This window comes from Zeugodacus cucurbitae, chromosome 6 (genome assembly GCF_028554725.1).
Source record: "Zeugodacus cucurbitae isolate PBARC_wt_2022May chromosome 6, idZeuCucr1.2, whole genome shotgun sequence".
Taxonomy (NCBI): domain Eukaryota; kingdom Metazoa; phylum Arthropoda; class Insecta; order Diptera; family Tephritidae; genus Zeugodacus; species Zeugodacus cucurbitae.
This window is the reverse complement of record NC_071671.1, coordinates 22,296,108-22,316,577: the sequence shown is the minus strand read 5'-3', so window position 1 is coordinate 22,316,577 and position 20,470 is coordinate 22,296,108. Positions and strand designations below refer to the sequence as shown.

Here is a 20,470-nt window from a genome sequence, read left to right as displayed (position 1 = left end):
AAACTGCTTCGAAGAAGACGAAGGCTGTCCTCTCGGTCGGAAAACTGGTGTATACCAAGTGTGATCTGCCGGAAAAAATGGATATATTTGGCGAAAAATATTTGTTTTTTCTTGAGGACAACTAACCGGATCACACACCCAAGTAACATATCTTCAATATTAAATTTAATATAGTCCATCATTTCCACAGTTTACAGATTAAAAAAAAATACGAACTCCATACAACCCTGGAATAATAGATAACCACTTATGAAGCTTCACTGACGCTTCCGCTTGCCAATACTTCAGCGCGCCACCAAATACATACACCTCCAGGCGTTCACTCACTCATTCACTAACTGCTTGAAGTGCAATCACTGTAGTTAATTAACCCACTTAGGGGCTTAACCTAGTGCTGTTGGATGCTAAGGTTGTAGAACTGCAGAAGAGTAAAGGTTGAAAGAGCAAAGGAAAAAAGAAAAGGGCGGAAGATTGACAGCAGCGTTGGCGAAGACAACTTGAAACTGGAGCAATTAAAAATTATGCTAAGGAAATAATACAAAAACAATTACGAAGAAGAAGAAAAAAAGAAAAGAAAGAAAGTGAAAAAATAAATAAAAGAATGCCAAAAAAGGAAAATAGCGATAAATAATGCATAAGAAGTAACAAGAAGAAAAGGCAAAGATAACGTGCAACACTTTAGCACAGTTGTCACTTCTTGCAGCACTCCAAATGCGACGCCATAGAAAAGTGACACCCGCTTGTTGACTTGGTGACAGAGGCCATGACATAAAGGAGAGCGCTAATAAGAACAAAAGCAGCAAAAAGAATAATAATAACAACAACACTAAAACTGTAAAAGGCTACAAACTGGAGTAACTAACGGCGGTTATCAAGGCAAGCCTCCGCACAAGCTACAACAACAACACCGCTTGATATGTTCAATGAACCCGATTTCTGTTGAAAGCAAGAAAGGCGGCTCTGCTCCATGGCAAAGATAATTTGATTTCATTTTATTTATCGCAATTAAAATACATTTACTAATTTGATGCCACCAGCAACAAGTTAGCCTGTATGTATGGAGGTGTGGACCAAATGCACAGCGCTTAAGACCAGCTTGGCGGCAATTGCAGCGAAACGCCTACACACACACCGAGAGATCACCTAAAGCATTTCCATGGCAGCGTGCGACAAAGGAAGAAGCCAAAGACAATGGTGTGGCAGCACTGGATCCATAAATACCACCGTTTGCGTGTGAGCACGGATGGTCCAGTATGGACCCGCGGCTAGGCAATGCTTTTGCGGCTAAACGGTTTGTCTGTCGGAAGGCGCGAGCTTTAATGAGCGGAAGTTCATTTTGCTTTGTTATCATTCATTATTCTCATCTTTCAGGCACGCTTTGTTGTTTTTTCTACCACCACATTGTTGTTTTTGTTGGCGTTAGTATTAGTTGCAATTTGTTAGCGGCATCTTGTAGCCTCGGTTGGCATTGCGGTCAACTGTGTGATAATTATAATAATGAATATGGCGCTGGGCTTCTAATGAAATTAGTGCAGTGAGTGGGTCGGTAGAGAAAATTTGAAGAAATTATATTTTTCGTCTATACCAAAGAAATCGGAGGCAGTACTCGGATACATAGTGCCCTTCAGTAAGTTTATTGACGGACTAATATATATTCTGGTATATTCTACCAAAAAAATAGCACGGGCTTCGCAAGAGCTCACTTGACCGAGAGCTTCATTCCTTCAGACGGAGCTTCTTCTCATATCTACAACATCAATAAACATAACATCAATAAACTAGATGGATCCTTCAAATCGGATATTCAGAAGTAACACACTAAAGATCCTGCCTACAACTAAACTCATCAGCTCATCAAAGGTTCGAATACCACATCTCCATGTACGGGTCACACCATGAGGATGACATCCGAAGTTAACCCCATAATTATCTTTAGCCGAGACTTCTTCCTGTTGCATATAACGAAGATGGTCGGCGAAGTTTCGGGGGCTTAACTTGAATGAAATATGTATTGGTTTCTACATCTTTCCTTATTTTGAATGTTATGGAAATCAAGCGGAGCACTTGGGATTCACATTTCACTCTTCGGTTGATCCCAATACGCAAGGTACTTAAGGGAAGGACAATGAACTTTCCTACAAGAAACCTTATACAGGAGACTCAAGGCCTTGATGCAAACGAAATCCCATCTATTTGGGAAAATTTCTGGATCATCCATGATGAAGTGACTTCACTAAATCCTCAGCCTCGATCTAAAGCTTATTTAAATCTGCCTGAAGGGATTCCTCAAAATTTGTAAGAACCAAAGCCTATACCCTGGATTGAAATTTTCTATGAAGCTCCACAGTTCTTATGATAAGCCCGATCCGAAAGGAGTTGCTCAAGGGATTGAAGTAATTTTCATTCAAGAAGACTTAAAATCCTCGAAAACAGGGTTATGAATCTTAATTCTGAGAAATATTTATTACTTCTGATCTCTTGCTGTTGCACTCCTTTCAGTTTATATTCGTAATTCGAAGTATTTATTTAAGTGCAGTATCGATACGGTTTCTGTCAAAGCTTCAGCAGCCCAAAGTGAAAAGCTGTGAGTTTAAACCACTTAGAAGTTACCGGACACTTTCTTATAAAATATTCGTCTAACAATTTTCATTAATTTCCGTTGATTTATTAAAAATTTCCTACCCCACCTCCGGTCAGTTTGCTGGTCTTCCACACTAATAAACCGTGGCAGTTGTGACTATTTCACTTGCTTTGTTGTTGTCGTTTCACTTCACACTGCTTTCCACTTCTTTGAACTCAACGCCCGCATAGTGTCACTGGACTATGCACACACACACATACGAGTATGCACCCACGCCGGCATTTACAGTCAGCTTTTAGCCCGGTATCCTTAAGATAAATCATCCGTTTGGCCCTATTTTGCCGCTAATTGCACAATGTCAGCCGGAAAATGGCCGACGGGCTGTGTTCTGGTTTTTTCTCTCCTTCCCAAGCGGAATTACAATTAAAATGGAAATATAAATGGGGGAGTGGCAAAAGAAAAACTAGGTGAATCAAGCGAGCTTGGAGGTGTATAACACAGTGAAATGAAGTGAAAATGCATGAAAGGAAATTGTGCATTTTACAATGAAAATGAAACGGAAAAATGGGGAATTATAAAATGAATTAATGCGAAATCGCCAGTAGTTTAAGTTTCGTTCGTTTCGTTTGAGGGGAGTGAAGTGATTTAATTTAAAAATTCTGTATTGTATTCATGGTTATTTTTAAGTTAAGTAGTGTATGTAGTAGTGGAAAATCTATAGAAATTGATCTCATTTAAATATAACCTTATCAATCTCCATGACAAATCATAAAATGTTTCTAATTAATTTCTAGAACACTTAAATCTTTTTTTATTTGTATCAAAACTCAGGTTCACAAATGATGATAATGACCTCTAATTGATAATTAGTAAAAAGAAATTGAAGAGAAACCTTCACCGATTATTGTATATGTATATATGAATAATGAAGTCATTAGGAATGTAAAAAAGCCATTGAAGAAGAAGAGAGTTAGAAATGTCGAAGTAACGACGGACTTTCTATATTTGTTACCACAAGCTTTTGAATCTTTTCATATGATCCACAAAGATCCACATATTCCCGAAGAGATGGCCTGTTCGTGGAATCATGGATCTAAGTTTAGCTTTCAACAGTTTCATCAGTAATAGATCCGCTGTTGAGCTCGTCCTGCAAGAAATTGTGGCAACCCTCTTTCACCCTAAGTGAAATTGTGATGAGCTGTGATGAATATTTTCCAAATAGTTCTGATAAGGTAATAACCCCTTACCGACGATAATCCTATCCCACTCCGGAGGACTGCGATTAATACGCGCCTGTGTCGAAAAGTTAGTACTTGGTTATGGGATCATGGATTATTTGATACCCATTGAACCTCACTTCGGATCTTAGGAGCCATCCCGAACACAGAAAGACGTCTTTCCAAGTAGGAACGGTTGCACAGTTCAAACATTTTCCTTAAAATAAGTTCTAGTGAAATCACTTCATGCCGATCTAACGTTCCTTTGGAGATTATGTATATTTGTGAATCTAAAGACTGTCTTTCATGATCACATTATCTGATATACAGACTACGAACTTCAGACTCAGATGTGTACAGTAAGATTACCTCAACTTCGGAGACATCTTTACCTAAAAAGGGTTCCAGCGAGGTTGTTTCCTTTTACCCGTGGTTCTTGAGTCCGAAAGGAAAGGAGCCCTAGCTTTGAAGGTTAATTATACCTAGTTGTTTATAGAATGAAAAAAGTGACATCTCCTTTAAAGTGCATTGCGTCGGTGAAACCATTATTCGCCACTGTATCTTTGTGTCTGAAATGCAGACAACGAACTACGGAGCTAATTTTATTGTACATGTTACCTCAAGTTTAGACTATTGAACAGATATTCCTAAAAGAGAGTTCTACGGGATCGTTTCTTGTCAATATGGAGTTCTTTTGTAGATTTTGTAGATAAATGTTTTCCAGAGAAGAAAGTGACATTTTCTTTAAGAAAAGTTGTGTCACTACTATACCTTTGTAAATCTTTTTCATAATCTTATTATCTGAAATACCGAATATGAACTCCAGAGCCAGCTGGATACAAAAAAAGTTGGCCCCAATTACAGACTGTTCTACAACTTTATCTATAAAAGGGTTTTCGCGAAATCGTTTAGTGACAATCTGTAGTTCATGTCGCCTGGCCATTTATATCGCCTAACTATCTTCTAATGAAGAGAGTCTTTTAGCAACAGTTGATCAATAGGAATCTTTTTCTCATAAACTCTGTCTCCGAAGGCGATATAAGAATATTTGCTATAGTCTCTTTTATTAATTTTAAGAATATATCTCTATTTTAATCGAATATGTATCGTTATTAGAAAACGTAATGTTTCCAAGGACACTCACACACAAGACAATCATTCCACAAAAGAACACATTTAAGTCAATATATCCTTAAACTAACTGACACAGATACTTCACAACACAAACATTTTCAAAAATAAAAAAAAACATAATAATTACAACAACAAACAAATGAAAAATTACAACACAGCGACGCCAAAAAATTGGGAGCATGCCTGCAAACAAGCACTCAATGGATGGCGGCGCCACAATGTATCCACTTTGTATGATATGCGCCGCAGCAGAATTAAAAATGTACACAAAAAGTGGAAAAAAATGTAAAAATACAAAAATAATAAAATGTAAAATAAAAACAACAAAATATTAAAAAATAAATTGAGAAATGTGGAGAAAATCAACGCAACGGCGGAAGTGCGGATGTCAATGTTGAAAGCGATGTGGCAGCAACTGGCGGCGGAAACGGAAAACGCTGCTGCACGAATGCTGAAAAATTTAATGAATTGCAGCGTTGCCAGATTTTTACGACTGCACACAGCACAGCTACAACAGAGTTGCGTGATTTTTTATTTTAATTTTTTTTATTTCAATTTTGTGCAGTCCGTTTGCTCAGCTGGAATGTTTTATGAGAGCGCGCATTTGTGAACGAGTGTGTACAGTTAACTGCTGGCGCCGATTTGCAACAAACCAACTGACAGTTATACTACTTGCATACACATAAGTGGTGCAACAATAAAGACAATCAGGAAATTGTGTGGCAGTAAGTATAGCAAAGGAAACAAAAACAAAAACATAAAAAATTAAAAACAAAAAATGAAATAAAAAATAAAAATAAAATAATGTTTTTTTTTTCAAAAAGCGCACTATATTTAATTGCCAACAAGCAGCACAGAGGATTTTTAGTTGTAAAATGGCATAGCGATGAGCTGCTGATCGCCTAAAAATTGCTTACGTCCAACACACACTAACACATGCACACACATATATTGTAATGTACACCATTCACTAGCTCAGCGTATTTGCATAAATTGAATGATTTTCATTTTCATTTGTTGAAAATTTGTGTCAGCGCGCATTCGGAAAAGCCAAAATAATAAAAAAATAGCAAAAGTTGAAAATGAAACTAAAAAGTGGAATAATAAAAAATGCGTGCAAATTTTTAAAAATTCACATTTAATAAATGCATTCTTGTAACTTAGAATTGCTAAAAGGACATAAGTCCATTTCATATAATATATATAATTTTGTTGTTGCATAGAAAATTTCACTTAAATGTGCGATGGAAACAAAACTTGATTAACTACCACGCACACCACACTATGTATAACGGTACTTCTCAAAACCTACTTTAAAACACTCTAATTCTATAAAAAAGTACCGATAGATACGACCAATTTTGAGAGAAGATTGATGTGTTAGAAATGCAGGAGCATCCTCTAATATAGTGACATAAATACAAAATCACTAGTTTTTCATAGATGGATCAGATCAAGGCCACGCCCATTTTACATGTAGCAGATATTCAAGTTCAATCGGTTTTTGCCTTGCAATCGATAACACAAGCATTAAGAAAGATAAAGATTAACAATTTTATTATTAATATGAATACTTTTGATATCTGCCAACGGATTAACAACACAACAAATTAACGAAATCCGTTAAAAATAAGCAGACATATTTTAAGTACATTGACTTCAGTTGCTTCGATGAACACTTAAAGATTGTCAGTCAATATATGAAATATATTTATAAGTTTAGGTCGCTTAGCATGAGTGGTGATTTTTTACACTAATCTCACTCAAACGCTTCCTCGGTCCCGTCCGGTAACCGATCTACAACGACATTAGACTTTCAAACTATAAATACGAAATAAGATGGTAATAGCGTTTTCACATAGCCAAATTAATTGAGCAATCAAAATTGAGAAACTCTTTTTTGCCTTTAACACTACTGGCTACTCGGTAACCGATCAGCTGTTACACATTTTTGTTTTTGCTTTTCATAAGAAGTTAGTTAGGTAAGTTTCATCAGCAGACAAAGAACATACATATATATAATTACAAAAACGGTCTTTGTCGCAGAATTGTATTTCATTTTCAAGTCGATTAAAATTCTATCAAAAATTATTTTGTATGACAAATCGATCTTAACCGGCGTTTAAATCGAGCAGAGATCGGTTTATTGATCAATTAACTCCTGTGTGAAAAGGCTATAAAGAAGACATGTATGGAGTAAACAGATATGGTAATGTAAACGACATCGATCGGTATTTTTCTCCCATATTTGGTGAATATGATGATGTCCGATCCTCCCATTGATTTCATATATCGATCGGTAGGAAAATCATAGTATAATATTAGATGAGAATTGTGAATATAGTGCTAAATCTAAATCATGAACAAAATGGATTATTACCTTCTTTTAACCTACATATGTATATCGGTATCTTGATATCCATCAGATATATTGACTTTAAAGTCGAGTAGTAATCGAATGAGAAAATAAGGCATCGTCAAGAAATTTAATATGCATGCCATAGCTCAGGGTAATTCAGTGTCTAAAAAAGGTCTAAAGTTCACTTAAACAACGGAGAGTAATACATTGGGTAGATATTTCAAAACATTTCCTCACCTATTTGTTGAATTTATTTTTGGTCTGAGATATTTAAAGGGAATGAAAAATGATGCAAAGTACTATTAATATCACTTGATTCCTCATAGGCCTGTTTGAGTTCTGATTCGAAATATTTTGATTAATACTTCAATTCGATAGCTCTCCTAAGTTCTTTTAGAGGTCCTGGAAAGATTGAGTAGCCAACGAATTGTTAAGTAGAATATATTTACCATTTCGGTTATGATTTCCATAAATTAAAATATTTTTTATGAATCTATATAAATAAATCTATATTAGATCTAGATTAAATAATTTTTCATTTTATTATTTTTTAAATACTTCATTAGGCTACAATGATTAATATTTAGTAAAAATATTTGCTTAAGAACAAATTTGTATGCTCAATTCAAAACTGCAATATATCCACTTAACTCTTTTGCTATGTGAATTAAACAAATTTACGGCTATGTGTGTCTATTTCATCGCACAATTCATCACAAAATGTAGAAAAAAATATTTCTAGAATGCTATTATTTTCGGCTAAAAATGTTTTATTATTAAAGTGTTGACCCAATTTTGTAATGTATGCCATTGTATTGACAGCTGCGCTCATCTCGAATAAAAAATAATATTACTTTTCATATTTTAATGCTGACAATTGCTAAATCATAAATGTATTTTTTGTGCGATTTATTACATTTACGGGTGGCAAATGTAGATCTACCAAAATGCCAATTTATATGCCGGCATAGCGCTTTTGAATTGGCACGGAAATAAATTTTTCAAAATGATGGAATTATTTTTGCACAATTGCGGTAATTCAAACGAATCACTGATTCATGGTTTTAAGGTTATTATATTCCGCGAATTATTTCATTTTGATTGATGGGTAAATGTTGTGTTAGTTATTATTAAAATGAATTTTTATGTCAAATTGTGGAGGAATTTAGTGGAAGCTTTAGTGGTTAGCCCACAAAGGCATGTGGTAGCCTGTATTGTGACCTACTTTTAGTGATTACCTTTAACGTTTTTATTACTACAATTTGCGAGCTTTCACGATGAAAGCACAAGGCTTAAAGTAGAAAGCTTTGAGGATATAAGCTTTTGAAAACAATTGGTTTTCTGTGCAAAAGACTTTAGTGAAAGTCAAGTGGCAACTTTCTCTGAAGGATCGTCTATTGGTGACGACAGACGACCTCTCCGAGCCTTCCACCAGTTTTTTAATATTGAAAGATGTTTTAGGCCCTCGCTTCAAAGAAAAGGTGTCAATAGTTCAACTTTAACTCGATCGCATAATGGAATAAGGCAAAAGAACTTGCTTTAAATGAGATTATTTGGTCTTTAAGTACTACACCGCGATGAACAATGAGCTAAAGCTATCATCGCCTAGTTTAAGCCACCAACCTTTAGTCTTTGAGTACCCTACCTGTCGTTAACAATAAAGCCTCCACCAGGTGGGAATTTGATATTTTTTCTGCTTAATGCCTTCTAATCTTCACCAACCTATGAAAAGAAAAGGCACAGTTTCATGGCGTCATACATCACACGTAATTGAGTCAACTCAAGTAGGCTGCCGTCACTTATTCAACACATGCTTATGCATTTATCAAATGTGACAAAGAACCTCTTAGATTTGGAGATATTGCAATACAGCACATCACCACACAACGCGGTCGCTTTAATCAGGGGTTCGTCCTTTTCAATCGCAGTCACATCCGGCATTCATCTTCATCAACCAACGCGTATAAAAACTATTTTTGCATTTAAATTGGTAATTAATGTTCGTGACTGAGTAACAGACAAAACGAAAGAGACAAGCGAAAATACTGCAATTAAATAAAGAAATAGATATAACGGTAAATGTGCATATATAACAACAAAATATTTTAGGGGAATTTAACGGGATTAGAAAAAAATAAATATATTAGAAATGGTAATAGAATTTGAGAGAGACTGGCTGGGAGAGAGAGAGAAAGAAAGATAGAGGGATATAAATAATGGGAGGAATGAAAACAGTACCGCTGCAGCTGATTGATAGCGTAAGACTCACTCTCGGACTATTGACGGAAGAGAGTGAGGCTGATGAGCAATTTAGCGTCAGCTGATTGATAGCTTAAGACAGCCTAATAGACTTGATCCGCTAGGTCAATTAAATTAAAGTGATATTATTTACAGGTCTGAAATGTCTATTGATAATTCGAAGAAAGTATAAGCTTAACAATTAATTGGCGAATTGTAAGTGGCGAGTAAGAGAATGTGTAGAGTATAAGCATTGCCTTTTTAAAGACAAAGGAGAGAATTGCCTTCATAAATAATCGCGGCCTAAATAAAATTTTGGAAAGAGAAATTGAAAAGATGCACATTCTTCTCTTATAATATATGAGTGAGACACTAGATCTGAGTGAATGTATACAGTGGCGACGCTAAAAATTAAGATACCAGAGACTCAAACAGTTGAATGGCAAAGAGATAAGGTCTCTATTTTCAATACATAAATAAAATATTTTGAATATTTGAATTTGAAAAAAATAATTTTGGTTAAAGAAACAAATTTATGCCCGCTGCTGTATTTTCTAATGCTTTTCTTTTCATTATTTAAAATATGTTCATCAACAATTAAAAAATTTATTTCAACTTTTATGAATATTGATATTTAATAATGGCATTTGAGATTGATTCCAATTTTATGCCCACCACTGTAACTATTCATTAAATATGTTATCTTTTCATTAAATCACAGCGACAAAATGAAAATATAATGAAAACATTGACGAAAAGCATATACCGTGAAAAAAAATACAAACGTGAGTCCTGTAAATACAGAGCTTGAAGCACGCAGTGTACCACTGAGCACTCCATTCCATATAGCCGCAAAGCAAAAATGTTTGCGTCTTACATCTATATATATTAGTAATTATGTGTGTATATGTGTCAGTGTTTATAAATCTCACAGTTAAACGCCAACAAGGCATGAATAATAATGTTGCTTGCTACATAGTCCCTTTCAATATCTACTCCAAGCTGTAAAGTAGCAGCATCCATCAACTGGCGGCATTTCTATTCCACAATCATCACTTCTATTTAGTCATTAAGTTTTTATAGCATTTACATTTTCTTATTTCTTTATTCTAAATTGTATTTTGTATGCTTTACACTCTTGTAACATGTTTGCCTACTTTTAGGCGTTACAGCCGTCGACTTGTAAATTTCATTTGGATGATAAAACATTTAAATGTGTCCAAGCATGTAATTTATCTTTCAGTCGCCAGTGGCTTCAATGGCCCAACTCAGCTGTTGTGGTGTTGCCTTGCAGGCTGTGATTAATGGTTTTGGTCATTGAGCAAGTATTTTTGTATATATTTATATTTGGATCTACAGCGAAACGAGAAAGTAAATAGAAATCGTACAGATATTTCATAAAGAATTTATTGTTAATGCCAAAGTTTCGCTAACAAAGTGAGAAGTGACTAAGTAAGAAGTATCAAATCTCACAAGAGAGAGAGTTATTAGATCAACGAGATGAAGAACATCGCTTGTATCAAGAACAACTGGGACGCATATCATTGAGGTCGACACCAAAATATACTCTTAAAAAACTGGAAATATATTTCGGAATAGATGACTAAAAGGTTCCTGAGAACAACAATCTATTATCTGTGTTAACCTCATCAGCGTCCCGAAAAGAGAAGGGTTCAACTTCAATAAGAAACCCTGCAATAGTGATGTGTTCTTAGGATCTAAAGGGTGTATTGGATTTTGATGACTGTTGAATGGGTTAAATAAAGTTCTAACCCTAAAAAATGAAGTTAACCTGTCTTCCAAATTAAAATTATAGATTACTCGACACCGGTATTGATAATCGACAGTCCCATTCTTCCGAATACCAAAATGTGAGGATTTCAGGGAATACGTTTAGATTACAATTGAATAATCAGAGTTAAAAATATTATATATGCTAGAGGATTCCATTATAATAGTATATTTTCTGCATTAGAGAGAGGATTACTCGGAAAGAAGAAACAAAACTAATAGTACCCAACCAACGCCTGACTTTAATCTCTTATACGAATAATATTCGTAGAGTATTCGTTAATATTTAAACTTTTCTTGTTTTTCAAAAATTCTCAGTCTTGAACCTTTGTGCTCCACTTTACCGTTAACATTTAATTTAAAAATCCACTCATCCATATATATTTGCATTTCAATATTTCAGCGGTAAAGTGCAAATGTTTTTTAATCCATTTTAAATTCACTTCCAATGAAAATTGCTATTGATTTTATATGCAAATTTGTTATTGTAGAAATTTCCATTTAACTTCTAATACCGAAAATGACAACAATGCTTACAACAACAACCACAACAAAATTGAACTTGAAGGTTGTGCTAACAATTGTTCCACTTGAATGAAGCCATGAATATTATATGCCATTGATTATCTGATAATTAATTCAAATCTAACCCAGATTGTTGAAAGTTTTCAATCAAAAAATGTCAAAACAGAAATGTCATCACATATTTTTTGCTTTGTGTAAGTGTGTGTACAAGTGGATATTGTGTGAGTGTATATGTATTGGTGTAGACACAAGTGCAGCTGCGAATCTAGATTGAATATTTTGGTATGCAAGAAATACAATAAATTGTTGTTGTATAATTCATAGAAGCAACAAATAACTTTTCATAACCCAGCAGATGGTCGACAGGCAATACATACTAAAATCTAACGGTTCACAAAATATTTGTATATCCTTGGTACAAATTTTTCAATTAAATTCAAGAAAGCACTCGTACGTACATACCTCAGAAAAATGTATATATGTGCAAAACTTTTTTTTCAATTCTCAAAAGAAAAAACAATAGCTTAATTCTGAAAATGCAGTTATGTTATTTCTGTTTGCCGCTCAAAAAATCTACGACAACTCCTTGCTCATAGTACAGTTAGTATTACTCCACTATGCAGATCGGGTCGCTTCATAGAAAATAGGTATATGTGCAAAATGATTTTTTTGTTCTTTGGCAATTGGAATTATAAAAACAACTAACGAGGATAAAAGCAATAATTGAAAAATAAAATTAAAAACAACAACTAACTTTTATTTTAGTTAAAAATGCGACTTGGAACCGAATTTCGTCTGTTGTTAAAAAATTATGTAAATACTGCTGAAGTAATGTGGCTTCGAAAAACCATACGAAACTTTCAAGAGTTGCTCCAAATTAAAACGGAATTTGGTCTATAAGTGCCAAGAGAACGTCTACAACAAATTTTGAAATAATACTTCAATCTTAAATATGAATCCAAAGTGTTTAAACGGCCCTTATAAGATCGCCATAAAAACGCATGCATCCTTTTTGGAAAAATACAAATTCTAAGAAGTAGAGTTTCACAATTTGATATTTAGTGATGGGAAAACATTAATCTACGGCACTCTCGCCATACTTACTATAATCGCAAACATAGCGGTCGACTAAGCTTTTGAGCGATTTGGTCAAGCTTTTGAAGCTTACGACTAAGCTTGGGAAGCTTTCTTACCCAGAGTTGTATTTCAGTTTAAATAGTTATTTAAAAATCCGTTTTACATTACCTGGAAAGAGAAAAAATATATAGTAGATTTTAAATAAATATGTTTATAAAAGAGAATTAAGATTATAATTATTATTAATTTATAATAAACATATTTTTCCAACACCCCAGACCACATTTTATGTAAATTTAGCCAAATTTGATCGAGCAAAACATGATGACTTCCGAAACTACAAGCAAGTAATTGCTGTAAGTAAAACCGAAACTCGGTGTAGGTCTTGAAATATAGGATTGGACGATTTGTAATAGGTTAAGAAAAAGGAGCTTAAATAAGCAACATTCTCCCACTCAAAATATTAGCAGTAGGCAGTCACTTGCAGTGAGAAAGTACCATAAAACTCGAGAGTAGAACAAATAATGATATGATGGGAACTGAAGATCCCAGTCAGCTGATCTTAACAATGACATAGTTTCCTCTAAGAGATTTCTATACCGATTATAGCTCACATTCAACAATTTTGACCTTTTCTGAGAGGCATGAATAAACTATCCATATCATCAGAGATGGTTCTGAACGGGAGGGCTTTGCAGCTTTCACATGTAAGATTTTTGACAATTATCACAAGAGAAAAGCGAACTAAGAAGTGTTAAATTTAAGCTAGCTAGTAGTTCTCAAGTAAGTACTTATCTAACTAGTAGTCCAAGTGAACGACTATTAGCTACATTTTTGAATAGGCGTTGTATATACGGAGGGTGCGTCAACAATAATTACGCTTACAATGCAATCGATTCTCGTTAGAATGCATTAGGAACAAATAAATATTTGATATATTTTCAGATGCTCAAGCAAAATTTCGTCAATAGCCTACGAAAGTCGATGGATTTCTCACTCGACTATTTTGAAAACTAAACTAGACTATAGAACACCCACTAAAAGATTTTTTAGAGATCATTAACTCGGTAAAGATCAGCGAGCGTATTTTCGGTAAGTCAAGTATAGTTTCGACATTGATTCCAAACAAAACTGGTTCCAAAGATAAGAAAAAGGGCAATGGCAATAACCCAATGAACATGAATGATGTGACGGAATTGGAGTCTTAATGGATATCATACCACATATGATATTATGTAAATGTCAGTAAAAAAATGCATTATTATTACAGTGTTTCTGTTTCTTCTTAGACGAGACCCTGTGTTAGAAATTTCGTTCGGACGGGGAGGGAGGAAAAAAACAATGAATAACTTTAAGGAACAGAAAAACAAATCACATAAAATGTGAAGTACTTATCCACCACCTCCCATATCTTTGACGCAATTGACAATTACTATTTTCAAATAAAATAAAGTGCATGTAAAATTTGTGTAAATAAAGTGAGCTAATGGGGGATGGCGAGAAAGTCTAAACAAAAGCTCAGTACTTCCAAATCAAAAAAGGAAGGAGAAGCAAATGCGAGTGACAAAAATAAACAAAGTTAATGAAAAGCAGAGAAAATGCAATTTTTGTGCGCAAACAGACAAATGAAATACGAAGAAACTGCATATGCAACATTCACCGAATAAAAACAATAAAATATTGTAAATATAATGACAACAACAACAATAAGAATAAGAGCGAAGAGGCTGCTGCTGATGAAATACATACATAAGTAGGAACGCATATTCAACAAATGAAGAGCAGTCAAGTGGAGCGACAAGAATGTCGAAAATTACGAAGGAAGTCATGTGATGGTGGTGTGGCGAGAAATAGATTGACATAAAAGAGAACTTATACGTAGAATGTACATATGTATGTATTGTGCTATTGACAGTGGCGTCCGAAAAATGTCAGAGAATTTATTCGAGGAACTTTGAAAGGCTTTGGGTACAAGGGTTTAATGGTGCATATAGATCGATTTCATTAATTCCTGATACTAAACCATATCATGTCTAAAATAAAAAGTTCACTTAAAGCTAAATATCTGATATATTTGACGTTATATTCTAGGCCCAAAATATCTATATTCGCTATATTGGGGCTGTGACAAGAACCAGCCTAGTGTTATCTACTTTTGCCTTCATTAAAAATATGAGTCCTAGCTTGACTTTGCGTGAGCCCTATCTTGACATCGCTTGATCTCACTTGAATCCTGGTTCAACATCGCTGCACCCCAAGCTTGACCCCTTTTAATCACTACCTCGATCCTTACATGGACCTTGCTTGAATCCCATCTTGTACAGTGACTTTTAAAATTAATCTTGAGATCTCGGAGATTCTTAAACCGAACTACAGGATTGTCATGTATGTATATTGTAAATTTCACGGGATTTCTCTTGGTTCAAAGGTATGTTTCTAAGAAGTCCAGTATGTACTAGATCAACATGGAAATAAAAAAATCGAAAGAGAGGCGAGCCTAATTAACAAAAATCTACAATTCATCGAGATCGGTAACCGATTCGTGAGACGCTTTCTATTTCTTCGTATTTCTTCTTTAAAATTATTATTCGAGATCGGTCACAGCTTCGTGAGACTTGTTAGATCTTTATAACTTAAAACTGATACTTACGAGAAGAAGACGTGTAGACTTGTTGGGTCGAGAGCTTTTCATATCCTCTTCTTGAGCTACCTCGTATTCAATTCTTTAACATTACTCTATAACTGAAGACACATCACACTCGAAGAGGCAGGGAAAAATTAAAAAAACTTAGACCCAAAAAGAATACGCTATGTGCCTTGTGCCTTGTGGAGAATTCATTAACAGAGCATACAAACCAAACTTCCCGCATATTTGCTAAACTCTACGAGTTAACTTGAATGAGTGTCAACAGCACCACACATATGGCTATTTATCAAGCATACAATGTAAGTTCGTGTGTGTGCTTAACAGAGAAAAAACTTTATATAAATAAATACAATTTTCTAAAACTTTTGACAAATGACTTAACATGTAACAACAACAACAATAAAACAAAAATGCAACGAGGAGATAGTACAAATTGCAAGAAGCACACATTCTTCACCATAAAAACAGCAACAACAAGTAAGGAAGGGCTAAGTTCGGGTGTAACTGAACATTTTATACTCTCGCAAATTATTGATGTAATTTTATAAAGACCAGCCTGGAAATCCAACGCAGAATCACTCTTGCCAACAGGTGCTACTATGGGCTAAGTAGGCAATTGAAAAGTAAAGTCCCCTCTCGACGAACAAAAACCAAACTCTACAAGTCTCTCATCATTCCCGTCCTACTTTATGGTGCAGAAGCGTGGACGATGTCAACATCCGATGAGACGGCACTAGGAGTTTTCGAGAGAAAGGTTTTGCGGAAGATTTATGGTCCCTTAAGAATTGGCAACGGCGAATACCGCAGACGATGGAACGATGAGCTGTATGTGTTATTCGACGACATAGACATAGTCCAGCGAATAAAAAAACAGCGGCTACGCTGGCTAGGTCATGTTGTCCGAATGGATGAAAGTGCTCCAGCTCTGAAAGTATTCGATGCAGTACCCGCTGGTGGAAGCAGAGGAAGAGGGAGACCTCCACTCCGATGGAAGGACCAGGTGGAGAGGGACCTGGCTTCGTTTGGATTAACCAATTGGCGCCAAACTGCCAGAAGGAGGGATGCGTGGCGCGCTGTTTTGGACTCGGCTATAACCGCGTAAGCGGTGTCTACGCCAGTCAAGAAGAAGAAGAAGAATTTTATAAAGATAACACAATTCGACCCATGTATTCGGTATAAAGTTCAATAGAATAACGAAAATCATCATAAATAGTATATGGGGACTGAGGTAATTCCTAAACCGATTTCGCTCGTTTTCACCACCAAGATACAATGTATCGAAGACTATACGCTCACTTAATTTAATATTACTTATAATTAGGTATATGGGATCTGGGGGAAGTTATGACCCGATTTTTACCATTTCAGGTACAGAGAAACTGTTATAAGAAAAAAATTCAGTGGGAATGAATTACATAAAATTATCTAAGGAATTTACCTATATTTTCGGTGAAAAATTACCCTTAGGCACTGAGTTCTTCATGTTCGATATCAGGGGCCTTGAAAAGTCATGGTTCGATTTTGACAATTTTTCCACAAGTGATGTCACAGCTCAAATACAGTATTTGTGTAATGTTTTATTCCGCTATCTTCATTTGTTCCTAATGTATATATGTATTATAAAGTGAACGAATCGAAAGAATTCAAAATTGAGTTATATGGGAAGTAGACGTAGTAGTGAACCGATTTCGCCATATTCCACCCGTGTCATCAGGGTATCAAGAAAGTGTTATATACCGAATTTCATTGACATCGGTCGAATAGTTCTTGAGATATGGTTTTTGACCATTCATCCATTTTGTAAAAAAATCTCAGTGCAGCTTCCTTATGCCATTTCTTATGAAAAAATTGGTGTTTCTGACGTTTTTCGTTAGTGAGTTAACGCACTTTTCGTAATTTTCAACCTAACCTTTGTGTGGTAGGTGGGCGTGGTTATTATCCGATTTCTTTCATTTTTGGACTGTATAAGGAATGGCTAAAAAAAACGACTGCAGAAAGTTTGGTTTATATAGCTTTATTGGTTTGCGAGTTATATACAAAAAACCTATTTGGGGGTGGGGTCACGCCCACTTTCCCAAAAAAATTACATCCAAATGTGCCCCTCCCTAATGGGATCCTATGTTCCAAATTTCATTTTCATAACTTTATTTATGGCTTAGTTATGACACTGTATAGGTTTTCGGTTTTCGCCATTTGTGGGCGTGGCAGTGGACCGATTTTGCCATTTTCGAAAGCAACCTCCTCAGGGTGCCAAGGAACATATGTTCCAAGTTTCATTAAGACATCTTAATTTTAACTCAAGTTATCGCTTGCACGGACAGACGGTCAGACGGACGGACAGACATCCGGATTTCAAATCCACTCGTCATCCTGATCATTTATGTATATATAACCCCATATCTAACTCTTATATTTCTTGGTGACACAAACAACCGTTATGTGAACAAAACTATTATACTCTGTGCAACAGGTTGCGAGAGTATAAAAATACTAGTGCAAAAAACACAACAGAGGCACACAACCAGTTCTAAGTAACTAGAATCAAGAGCCGCACAGTTATTTGCAGAGGGGTACGAAAGCTCCGACAGCAAATTGTTTACATCGCACAATTTTTGACAAATTGCTGCAGACAACAACAGCAACAACAAAGCATTGCGAAATACGAAATAAACAAAAGAAAATTTCGGTGCTCGAAATCTGTGCGGCGCGCAGTTGACGATAGTGAAAATGAAGAGCAAACGAAAAATTTGCATGCAGAATTCGTTTGCTTATTTGGTCACACACACACATACATGTATAAACATACAATTACACATATGCGCCTGTGTGTGAGCGCGGCCTTTAAATGTAGGCCAACGCTGCTGCTGCGTTGCTCTCCACCCCTCTGTCGCTGCGAAATACAGTTATGTGCGGATGGCGCTTGGAAATTAATGAGTGTCAACAGCTTTTGACAACAATACAGGAAATCAGTAAGGGAAATAACTTCCACAGAATTTTAACGAAGTGCTGTGTGGCCCTCTTGTCAGCGGCACACATACATACTTCCTCGCATGCACTTACCAAAAGCCGCTGGCTGCTAATGAAAATGGGACCACATAATTTATAAATGCATAAGAAAGACAATGGAAGAATTATGAATAAGAGAGTACTAGTGGTCTTTATGAATTTACACTGAAAAGTAGGCTACGAAAAATCGAACTCAAGGGCAGTTACTTGCGGTTGCGTGTTAAAGTAAAGAGAAAAACAGGGAGGTGGCTCTCTGGTTCGACTGCACTTTTGCAATGCGATCAAGCTTAAATTAATCAGAAAATCAATTGTCTTATTACGAAGAAAGAAAGAAGAATGAATTGGATCCCAAAGAAATATAGCACTGGGGCTCGAAAAAGTGTTCTTGTGAACTGGTAAAAGATGGAATGTGGATCCCTTATACCCGATAAGAGAGTACCAAGAATATCTACAATCACAAAGGCAATTTCCACGACAGTTGGTTCTGTGGTACCGGGATTGAACGGGTTTTATTCAGAAAAGTGCTGTTCTTTCGGTGATATTGCCCTGATTGGATAGGTAAGTTATAAGTTATGAGTCAATAGCCACAAATGGAGAAGAGGGGAACTGCTGTCGTCTGCTATCGAATTCAGAAAGATCTATACTAAAGCCGATGTAATCCGAAGCGGTTGGAGTCATGGAAGACACAACCATTATAGATCTTAATTATACTGCATATTGTCTTTGCTAATTGTCTTAGGATGGCAAATCTTCTTCTTCTTGACTGGCGTAGACACCGCTTACGCGGTTATAGCACGCATCTCTCCGTTCGGAAGTTTGGCGCCAAGTGAATACAGGTCCTTCTCCACCTGATCCTTTCAACGGAGTGGAGGCCTCCCTCTTCCTCGACTTCCACCAGCGGGTACTGCATCGAACACTTTCAGAGCTGGAACACTTTCGTCCATTCGAACAACATGACCAAGCCAGCGTAGCCGCTATAACACATACAGCTCATCATTCCAATTTCTGCGATATTCGCCGTTGGCAATGTTTAAGGTACCATACATCTTCCGCACAACCTTTCTCCCGAAAACTCCTAGTGCCGTCTCATCAGATGTTGACATCGCCCACGCTTCTGCCCCATAAAGTAGGACGGGAATGATGAGGGACTTGTAGAGTTTAGTTTTTTTCGCCGAGAGAGGACTTTACTTTTCAATTGCCTACTCAGTCCATAGTAGCACCTGTTGGCAAGAGTGATTCTGCGTTTGATTTCAAGGCTGACATTATTATCGGTGTTGATGCTGGTGCCTAGGTATACGAAATTATCTACAACTTCAAAGTTATGACTGTCAACAGTGACGTGGGAATGCGCTGACTGTTTGTTTAATGACAGGAAATATTTCGTCTTGTTCCCATTCACCACCAGACCCATTCGCTTCGCTTCCTTATCCAGGGGGGCAAAAGAAGAACTAACACGACCATATTTCAAGCCCCAGCGAAGTTGATCAGCCTCAGGCCGTTTGGCGATGTTTCGTCATGGAGGCTGAATTTTCCGACTGTGGTGCCAAAGACACCTTCTTTACCCACCCCAGCGTTGAAATCGCTAAGCACGATTTTGACATCGTGGCGGGGCAGCGCTCATAGGTACATTCTAGGCGCTCATAGAAGGTCTCTTTGATCACTTCGTCCTTCTCTTCCGTTGGGGCGTGGGCGCTAATAAGCGATATGTTGAAGAACCTCGCTTTGATGCGGATTGTGGCAAGACGTTCATTCAGAAACTTTCCTCATCCTAATCGTTAACCTAAAAAATACCGTAAAAAATCTGTGGATCGAGTTTTTCCAAGAGACCCTTGGTTCCTACCGCTTATACTCGAACAGAGTGAAGAATAGAAATCTCATCAAATTACATCGAACTA

The 20,470-nt window shown here is 36.2% G+C and overlaps 1 long non-coding RNA gene across 1 annotated transcript in view; it reads right to left on the bottom strand.

Moving 5' to 3' along the window:
• The window catches only part of LOC128922512 (uncharacterized), a 62,027-nt gene that overhangs the window by 16,208 nt on the left and 25,349 nt on the right, over positions 1-20,470 (bottom strand). The window contains exon 2 of the long non-coding RNA XR_008471736.1: positions 12,950-13,090. This is a non-coding gene — a long non-coding RNA (uncharacterized LOC128922512). The remainder of the gene's footprint in view (positions 1-12,949; positions 13,091-20,470) is intronic.